Below are 10,258 nucleotides of genomic sequence, written 5' to 3'. Positions count from 1 at the left end.
GCCTGCCTCGGACTCCCAGAGTGCTAGGATTATAGGCGTGAGCCTCTGTGGCTGGCCCATGTATAAGTTTTTAATTCTTTCTCCTAATAATCTTCATGTCAGTAAATTTTCAGCAAGTCTTTATGGGAACAGTGGCCTTTGCTCCCAAACTTTGGGGGCCAGGGACACTTTGATCCCTGCAATGTCAATAGATTTTGTTTTGGGATGCGGTGTTTTGGAAGGATCCAATTAACTAATACCTTTAAATAGGATATTCTAAAATGTCTACTATGTTTATATGATTTAGAAGTGATGTTACATTTGTTTAAAGTAACAAGTTTTATTAAAATACTTCTTTGTTTTTCTTGTCAGGATATATGTTTTTTTTTTAATTGAACTATTTTCCATTTCACTAATTTCTTTTCAGCTGGTAAGTCCATCCATTGAATTCCTGAATCTGGTTATGGAACTTAACAATTCTAGAATTTCTATTTAGTTCTTTATGTTATTTTTATAATGTCAAGTTTCTTGATAAAATTTTCAAGATCAGGTTTTATCTACATGAGAATATTAAGGATATTTGTGTTATAGATATGCTTTTAAATTTTATTTTCTGTAATTCTTGTGGATCTCTTATTTTTTATGCTATTTATCTTTAATGTTGTCATATTTCTTTAAGTGCCTGGTTATCTTTCATTGTTTTCTGGACATTGTATTTTTAAATAAATTTTTAAAAATAAAATTTAGAACAATTTTTAGATTTATAGAAAAACTGCAAAGATAATATAGAGTTTCTGTATATTCCACACCCACTTTCCCCTTTTATTAGCATCATAAGTCAATATGGTATATTTGTCACAATTAATGAACCAGTATGAATAAATTATTATTAACTAACTTCCATACTTCATTTTAACTTTCTTAGTTTTTACCTAATGTCCTGTTTGTATTCTAGGATGCCATCCAGGATAACATTTAATTGTCACATATCCCTAGGCTCCTCTTGGCTGTGACAATTTCTCAGACCTTTCTTACTATTAAGAACCTTGACAGTTTTGAGGAGTACTGGTCTGGAATTTTGTAGAATGTCCCTCAATTTGTATTTGTTCAAGTTGTGATACCATGTGGTTTTTACACATAGTTATCATAAAAATGTCATACTAATTTTAAGGTAAGAAACGATTGATTCCCCAAAACAGCTATTATATGAATTAAACTGAGGCCATCAAGGTACTGGCATAGTTTTCTTGAGAGGATCAGATTGTGAGAAGAGAATGATGATTCTCAATGGCCACCTTCATGGGGCTCAATAGCTTATTGGACACTTTACTGAATGATGCAAAACTTTCTTAAAGGTACAGCTGAGGTCTTCAGTGATCCCCAAGGGGATCAGTGGCAAAATTTCATCCCATATGGTGAAAATGAGATTTCAATATTTGAAAAACAACACATAAAATTATCAAAGAACTTCAAGTAAGAGTACAAAATAGTATCTTAGAGACAAAGCTTTTGTGTTACATCTGTGGATGATGCCATGATTGGTGGCGTCTTCAATTGGAAGAGCCATTTTGGAAGCAATATATGGTCCAATCTAAGTATAGTCAGTAATAATGATGTTTTGGCTAAATTTTGAAACATCATTAACTGGAAAATATTCAATACATTTTGGAAAGCCAGTAGGTACTCTATTGAATCTACAGATAATAAAAATTCTCTTTTGGCTCAAGCTTTCATTCTCTAATTAATTCTTGAACTAGGACCTTTTTGTGTATTATTTGGGATGACCATTTTCAAAACACTCAGGCAACATGAGAATCTTTTAAACTTCAGCTGTTTTAAAAGGAATTAACTACCTGAGAGAGGAAAAAAAAGGTTCCAGCTAAACTTTCAAAATTATTTATATTAAAAAAGGAATAAATGGCTCACAGTCATATAAATGAAAGGATAAAGGGCTTCCTGAGGTCACTGAAATAAATGAAGGCAACATTTAGTGAAAGGGAAATCCCACATAAATGAGAAAGAGATATGGCATAGAAGATGAGCAGCTAAAGCAAAAAGGAGAAACTTCAGAAATGAATGAGGGTGAATTGATAGCAGGCTTTTCACATGTCAGAAAGGAGGCATAGAAATGGGGAGGTGATTATAGGCCAGCTTCTCAGTAAAGGAATTTCTCATAAAGGAGGATAATGGCATATGAAATTGGCAAGGGGAATTGAAAAGGAAGAAAGTGGCAATATGGTATCAACAAAGCACCAAGTTAAAATGTAGGAAAACAAGAAACGACAAACTGAAGAGCAAACTACCATCTGACTGTGATGGGATCAGCCAGGGTCCCTCAAGCATTTTACTGCTGTGCCTCAGCTCATTGTGACCCTCAGGAGGAATGGCGACCTTTCCATGACACAATCAGTGTCCTGTGGTGTCTCTGATTCTTTTTCATTACATGGCTTGCAAGTAAAATCCTATCTTTTCTAAGAACATGTTCTAATTTATCAAGGATAACTAATGCTAGGTAAATGACGGCTCCTATAAAAGTATGGTAGACTTTTACGTTATACTTACTGCAGTAAAAGCAGATAACAGACTTTTTAAAATGCAGATTATAGCCCTTGAACATGAAAGAGAATTCAAAGATGCTGTGTGTCAATATAGCATTAGCTGAATTGAGCTCTTAATCTTCAAACTGCTAGAATTTGGGGCTTTCTGAGGGGAACATGGATTCTGGAACTGCGTTGTTACAAAAAGATACTTGGTAGTGTGGTGGTTATGATCCAGCTGGTTAATGAACCCTTGTTTCCCCACACTGTTACTATATATGTCATTTTTCCTGAGCCATCAAATTCTGCTCAACAATGTTTATGGAATTCTTTAATAAATATAATTATATTAACCACTTTCATATAACAGCACTTCATATTTGGTCAACCACTTTCCTATTCTTTATCTCATTTGATCATCAGTAAAATCCAAAAAAGTATGCTTGACAGAGACTATTTTTTCTTTATTGACAGATGACACAATGCAGGCTTAGTAAGGTTCAATAACCAAAGTTATATAGCTAGTTTATGACAGTGATTGGATTATACCCCAGGTCTCCTGACATCTAGTTCTATTCTCCCTATCACAGCATGCTTCTGTTTTTAAAGTTCTTGCTATTTTGATGCTTCATTTTTTACATTTCTTTTCTCTTGTCTTTGTCTTCTCCTCATTGCTAAGACAAAACCAAAGCCACATTAGAGATTTTTCTTTTTAAGGAACATGGAAATCCTTTGTGAGATGAGGTTTTTAAAGTTCAAAACTGAATTTATGGCAAATAGGATGCCTAAATTACACTATTCACATGCATTCATATATGTATTTGTGAACTTCTGTTCTCTTGGTCTCTCCTATTCCCTCCCTTCTGCTTGTTGTGTGTGTGTATGTGTGTGAAAGAGAAGCAACAGACACAGGAAAACACTGACTTATTACCTTAGGTGATTAAGAAATCTTGGGTTTCATCTCTATAAGAGTTAGATAGCTTAAAAATCATTGGCTGTTATGCATTGCATGTCTACTATGTGTCAAACACATGGTCATGTCTTTATACATAAAGAATAGCATGATATCCTAGCTGCAAGAGCCAGTCTTTAGATTAGGATTACTCTAACCTTTAGGCAACTTCTTTGAAAAGTAGGCTATAAACTTTTTATACATAACATCTGTATTAGGTACATTTTTAGCAACTGGGCAATCTAAAGTTTTTCTTTAATTGTGTCTATTTGCTCACTTGCTATCTGAAACCATTATTATACAGTGAGCTGGGACTGGGTGGATCCATCTCCAATCCATGAAGCCTGAAGATGATTTTCTTTCCAACTGCAGGATTCTGTATTTGCCAAAGACAAGGAACTTGATTTTTTAAATTATTTTTTTCCCCTACATAACTAAGGCCAGGCTGGATGGTATATCTGGGAGTCATACTTCCTGGAAAATCCAAGACAGAATGAAGACCCTGAGTATTTGACAAATGTGGTTATACCAGAAAGTAACATTGAAATGGAGGTATGTAAGACGCATTTTGATTCCATATAATTATTTAGAGGTTCAGCCTTAATTACAGAAACTGGACTTGGTAGAAGGTATGAAGACAATTTCCAAATTTAGCAGAGCTAGGATTACTTCCCTAGCTACAAGAAGAGTATGTTTAAAATCTAACAACATGAGGCAATATAATAGTGACGACCCTACCTTGTATGAGTTATGACTATAAATGAATGGTTTGATTTCAATTTTTTTAAAAAAGTACTGAAGCTGATATAACCAATTGAATGATGTTATCCTTTACATGGATCCCTTGTAGTGCTAACTTTTCTTATAATGAGGCTTCCAGAGTTCTCAACATTGCTGAAACTTAGCCTTGGGAATTACCTTCTGATACTGTGACTCAATCTTTTAAATCTCCTCCTTTGTGACAAAGCTTTATTCTCTAAGGATAGATTTAAATTTTTGAAATAAATAAAAGCCATTTAATGCAAACTCCATGAATAATGTGTCTGACTAAACTGAATAAATACCATTTGTGAGTCTAAAGAAGGATGACTTTTCTTGTGTGTTTACAAAATGATGCTGAAGTCTCCTCACTAAGCATATTTTTAAAACAGAATTTTGAAGGATATTGTTGGAATGAGCTATAGCCTCTCAATCTAACCACTTTGAAAGACACACCACTTCTGTTTGCTGAAAATTAGTCTCAGTATATGGCCACACTTGGCTCAACCTTACTCCAAACCCTTACATTATAATTCGTCTTTATATTCCGTTTGGCTTTAGTTCATTTCTCATATCTTTCTTTCAAATCAATAAGAATGCATTTTAGTATGACTTTCTCTAAGTGAAGCTTAACTGAAAAAATAATCAAACTAATATATTTTAATTTGCACTTAAGCTGCTCTAGACTAGAGCAGAGTTTTTCAGCTGCTGAATCTTGAATCCCCATATTGGCCAGTGTGTTCCAGTGAATTATCCATTGTGTTAAAGACAGAGTAATAACTGGTATCTCTTTCAATATCTAATTAACGAAAAACATTATTTTAAAATGTTTCCCTGTAATATAGACCAGTTTGAGAGGCATCTAGCATACATTGGTAAGCATATCTAGTGATAAATAACAATCATACGGGTTTACTCATGTGCTAGTCTCTGTTTCGACAATCATTTGGGTCAAATATTGCAAACTTCCAAAATGGTTCTGATCAGTTTATACTCTTAATTGTTATTATTCTTATTCATATATTTACAGAAATGTATGCACTTAATAAAATGTATATACTTAATAAATATGTACATTTACTATTAGGTCATTAAATATGAAATGTCTGATTTCAAATTAAAAATTTAGTTTATTATATCTCAAACAAGAAGCAGTACAATTAATCAAAGTATGCGCCTAAACTATCAACACAGTTTTGCCATCTTAACAGTAGCTTGTTTATGCCAGCAGCAAAGAACCCTGGAGAGCAAGTGACAATGAAAGCACGAAAGGTGTTTTCCACAGCTTGTTGAGAATTGAATATTTTTCCTTGCAAGAAGTGGTCCAAAGTCTGGAAGAAGTGGTAGTCAGTTGGTGCAAGGTCTGGTGAATACGGTGGATGACAGAGAGTGTCCACGTCCAGCCTCTGTAGTCTGAGCAGTGTTGTTTATGCAACATGTGGTCGAGCGTTGTCTTGCAAGAGGATTGGCCTGTCTCTATGGACCAATCTTGGCTGCTTAATCACAAGCATCCTCATAATTTCATCCAATTGGTTGCAGTAGACATCTGCTGTAATGGATTGACCAGGTTTCATGAAGTTGTAGTAGATAATACCAGAGCTAGACCGCCAGACACCTTTGGCATTTTTTTTGATAAATATTCAGTTTTGGACTGTGTTTCGGCACTTCATTTTTAACCAACCATTATGCCAAATGCTTGCGATTGTCAAAAAGAATCCATTTTTCATCACATATAATAATACGGCATAGAAATGATTCACCTTTGTGTTGTGACAGCAAAGAAAGACCAGCTTCGAGAGGATTTTTCTTCTGATGCTCATTTAATTCATGCGGTACCCATCTATCCAGCTTCTTTACCTTGCCCATTTATTTCAAATGGTCCAATATTGCTGGAATAGTAACGTCGAACCTTACTGCTAAATCACGCGTAGGTTGAGATGGATTCTCTTCCACTACAGCTTTCAGCTCATCATTATCCACCTTGGTCTCATGTCGCCCATGTGGCTCATTTTCAAGATTAAAATCACCAGAATGGAACTTCTTGAAACATCGGCACACTGTGTATTCATTAGCCACATGCTTTCCAAACACTTTGTTGATATTTGAAGCTATCTGCACTGCATTGGTTCCATGATAGAACTCATATTCAAAAATAACTTGAATTTTTGACTTTTCCATGGTTTCACAAAAATTGCTCTAAAAAAACTTTGAAAGATAATCACAAGCCAAAGCATGCATTTGAAAGAAGGAGGATGTACCTTCACAAAAAATAAATAAATAAATAAATAAAACAAGAAGTGTCAAAGTGAAATGTCAGAGATATCAATTGTCAAACTTAGTACTTAGGGAAATCAGACATTTCATACTTATTAATCTAATAAAATGTAATAATGTATTATGTTAATATAATAATAAAATGTATACACTTCATAAAGTATCAATAAAAGACATTAATATGTCAATGAAAAAATACTGCATGTATCTTAAAATACATGTATCTTAAAATTCAAAACTTGCCTTTATCTGATCAAAATTCTTGTTCAGCACACTAAAAGTTTTTTGAAAGACAGATTAATGTTACATAGAAGAAATAGAATATTAATTATAGCCATCTTTGCTTTTTCTTACATTGGGAATGAAGACTACATGCACTATAAATTATGGGGAGAGGGGAAGAAAAGCTGGCAAAATACCGAAATCTTATTTCTATAGCGTGTCAAAGAGTAATAAAATTATAAAAATAAACCAGTTCTTTTTTTCACTTTTTTTAATTAAAAAAATGTAGAGGGTTAAATTATTTTTAGTTACATGGATAAATTGTATCATGCTGAAGTCAGGGCTTTCAGTGTGCCTGTCATCAGAATAGTATACATTGTACTTGATAGGTAGATTGTTATCCCTCACCTCTCTCCCAGTCTCCTCTCCCTTAGCTTCAATGTCCATTGCTGCTCTTTATGACCACATATATCCTTCATTTAGCCCCCAATTATAAATGAGAACATGTGGTATCTGGTTTTCCGTTTCTAAGATACTTCCCTTAGGATAATTGTCTCTAGTTCTATCCAAGTTGCTACAAAAGACATTATTTTATTCCTTTTAATGGCTGAGTAGTACTCCACGCTATATATTTATACCACATTTTCTTTATCCACTCATCAGATGATAGACACTTAGGTTGACTCCATGTCTTTGTTATTATGAATTGTGCTGCAATGAACATTCGAGTGCAGGTGTCTTTTTTATAAAATGGTTTCTTTTAGGCAGATACACAGTAGTGGGATTGCTGGGTCAATGGTAGGTCTACTTTTAGTTCTTTGAGGAATGTCCATACTGTTTTCCACACTGGTTATACAAGTTGACATTCCACCAACAGTATATAAGTGTTCCCTTTTCACTGCGACTGTGTGAACATCTATTGTTTTTTGACTTTTTAAATAATGACTATTCTGATAGGGGTTAGGTGGTATCTCATTGTAGTTTTAATTTGCATTTCCCTGAAGATTAGTGATGTTGAACATTTTTTAATATGTTTATTGGCAAGTTGTCTATTATTTTTGAGAAGAGTCTGTTCATGTCTTTTGCCCACTTTTGATGGGTTATTTGTATTTTTCTTGCTGATTTGTTTGAGTTCTTTGTAGATTCTGGACATTAGCCCTTTGATGAACGTACAGTTTGAAAATATTTATTCCTATTCTGTAGGTTGTCTACTTACTCTGTTGATTATTCCCTTCGCTATGCAGAAACATTTTTAGTTTAATTAACTCTCATTTATTTATTTTGGTTGCTCCTATATTTGCTTTTGGGGACTTATTCATACATTCTTTGCAGATAGGTCAATGTCTAGACGAGTTTTTCCTATGTTTACTTATAGAATTTTCATGATTTCAGGTCTCATATTTAAGTCTTTCATCCATCTTGAATTAGTTTTTATATATGGTGAGAGATAGGGATCCAGTTTTACTCTTCTGCATGTGGTTACCCAGTTTTCCCAAGACCATTTGTTCAATAGGATATTCTTTTCCCACTGTATGTTTTTTCTGCTTTGTCAAAAATCAATTGGCCATAGCTATATGACTTTATTTCTGGTTTCTATATTCTGTTCCATTGGTCTATGTCTCTACCATTATACCAGTACCGTGCTGTTTTGGTTACTACAACCTTGTAGTATAATTTGAAGTCAAGCTTAAGATTGCTTTTCCTATTCGGAGCCTCTTTTGGTTCCATGTGAAGTTTAGGATTATTTTTTTTAGATCTGTGAAAAATGACATTAGAATTTTGATGGAAAGTGGATTGAATCTGCACATCACTTTGGGCAGTATGGACATTTTAACAATGTTGATTCTTTCAATACATGAGCATGGGATGTTTTTCCATTTGTTTGTGTCATCTCTGATTTCTTTCACCACTGTTATGTTGTTTTCCTTGTAGAGATCTTTCACCTCCTTGGTTAAGTATATTCTTAGGTATTTTATTTTCTTTGTAGCTACTGTAAATGATATTGAGTTCTTGATTTGACTCTCAGCTTTATTGTTATTACTATATAGAAATGCTATTGTTTTGTGTACATTAATATTGTAACCTGAAACTTTACTGAATTTATTTCTCAATTCTAGGAATCCTTTAGTAGAGTTATTAGAGTTTTCTAGGTATAAGATCATACATTCAGCAAATGAAGATAGTTTGACTTCCTCTTTCCTGATTTGGATGCCCTTTATTTCTGTCTCTTGCCTGATTGCTCTGGCTGGGACTTCCAGTACTATATTGAATAGAAGTGGTGACAGTGGGCACTCTTGTTTTGTTCTAGCACTTAGGGGGAATGCTTTCAGCATTTCCCCATTCCGTATGATGTTGGCTGTGGGTGTTCATATATGGCTTTTATTGATATATTTGAGGTATGTTTATTCTATGCCTAGTTTGTTTAGGGTTTTTATCATGAGATGATCATATGGTCTTTGTTTTTAATTCTGTTTATGTGGTGAATCACACTTATTGATTTGGGCATATTGAAATATCCTACCATCTCTGGAATGAATCCCACTTGATCATGGTGGATTATTTTTTTGATCGGCTGCCAAATGCGATTTGTTAGTATTTTGCTGAGGATTTTTGCATCTGTGTTCATAAGGGATATTAGTCTGTAGTTTTCTATTTTTTATTGTTTCCTATCCTGGTTTTGGTACCTGGGTAAAACTGTCTTCGTAGAATGAGTTAGGGAGGATTCCCTCCTTCTTGATATTATGGAACAGTTTCAGTAGAATGGGTGCCAATTCTTCTTTGTAGGTCTGGTGGAATTCGGCTGTGAACCCCTGTGGTCTAGGGCTTTTTTATTGGAAGAGTTTTTATTATAGTTTCAATCTTGTTACTTATTATTGATCTGTTCAGGATTTCTATTTCTTCCTGATTCAAGCTTGGAAGGTAGTGTGTTTCCAGAAATTTATCCATTTCCTCTAGATTTTCTAGTTTGTGTGCATAGAGATTTTCATAGTAGTCATGGATGATATTTTGTATTTCTCTGGTATCAGTTGTAATGTTACCATTTTAATTTCTTTTTTTTTTTTTGAGACAGTGGGCTAGAGTGCTGTGGCATCAGCCTAGTTCAAAGCAACCTCAACCTCCTGGGCTTAAGCTATCCTCCTGCCTCAGCCTCCCAAGTAGCTAGGACTACAGGCGTGTGCCACCACACCTGGCTATTTTTTTTTATTTTTAGTTTCCCAGCTCATTACTTTCTATTTTTTAGTAGAAATGGGGTCTCACTCTTGCCAAGGCTGGTCTAGAACTCCTAATCTCAAGTTATCCTCCTGCCTTGGCCTTCCAGAGTGCTAGGATTATGGGCATGAGCCACCACACCTGGCCACCTTTTTCATTTCTTATTGAGCTTATTTGGACCCTTTCTCTTCTATTTCTGGTTAATCAAGCTAGCAGTCTACTGATTTTGTTTATCTTTTCAAAGAACCAACCTTTTGTTTCATTGATCCTTTGTATTTTTTTTCCTTTTTTAAAAGTTTATTTCAATAGATTTAGGGGGTACAAG

This window comes from Propithecus coquereli, unplaced genomic scaffold (assembly GCF_000956105.1).
Source record: "Propithecus coquereli isolate 6110/MARCELLA unplaced genomic scaffold, Pcoq_1.0 Scaffold42, whole genome shotgun sequence".
Classification (NCBI taxonomy): Eukaryota; Metazoa; Chordata; class Mammalia; order Primates; family Indriidae; genus Propithecus; species Propithecus coquereli.
Note: the sequence above shows the minus strand (reverse complement) of the source record.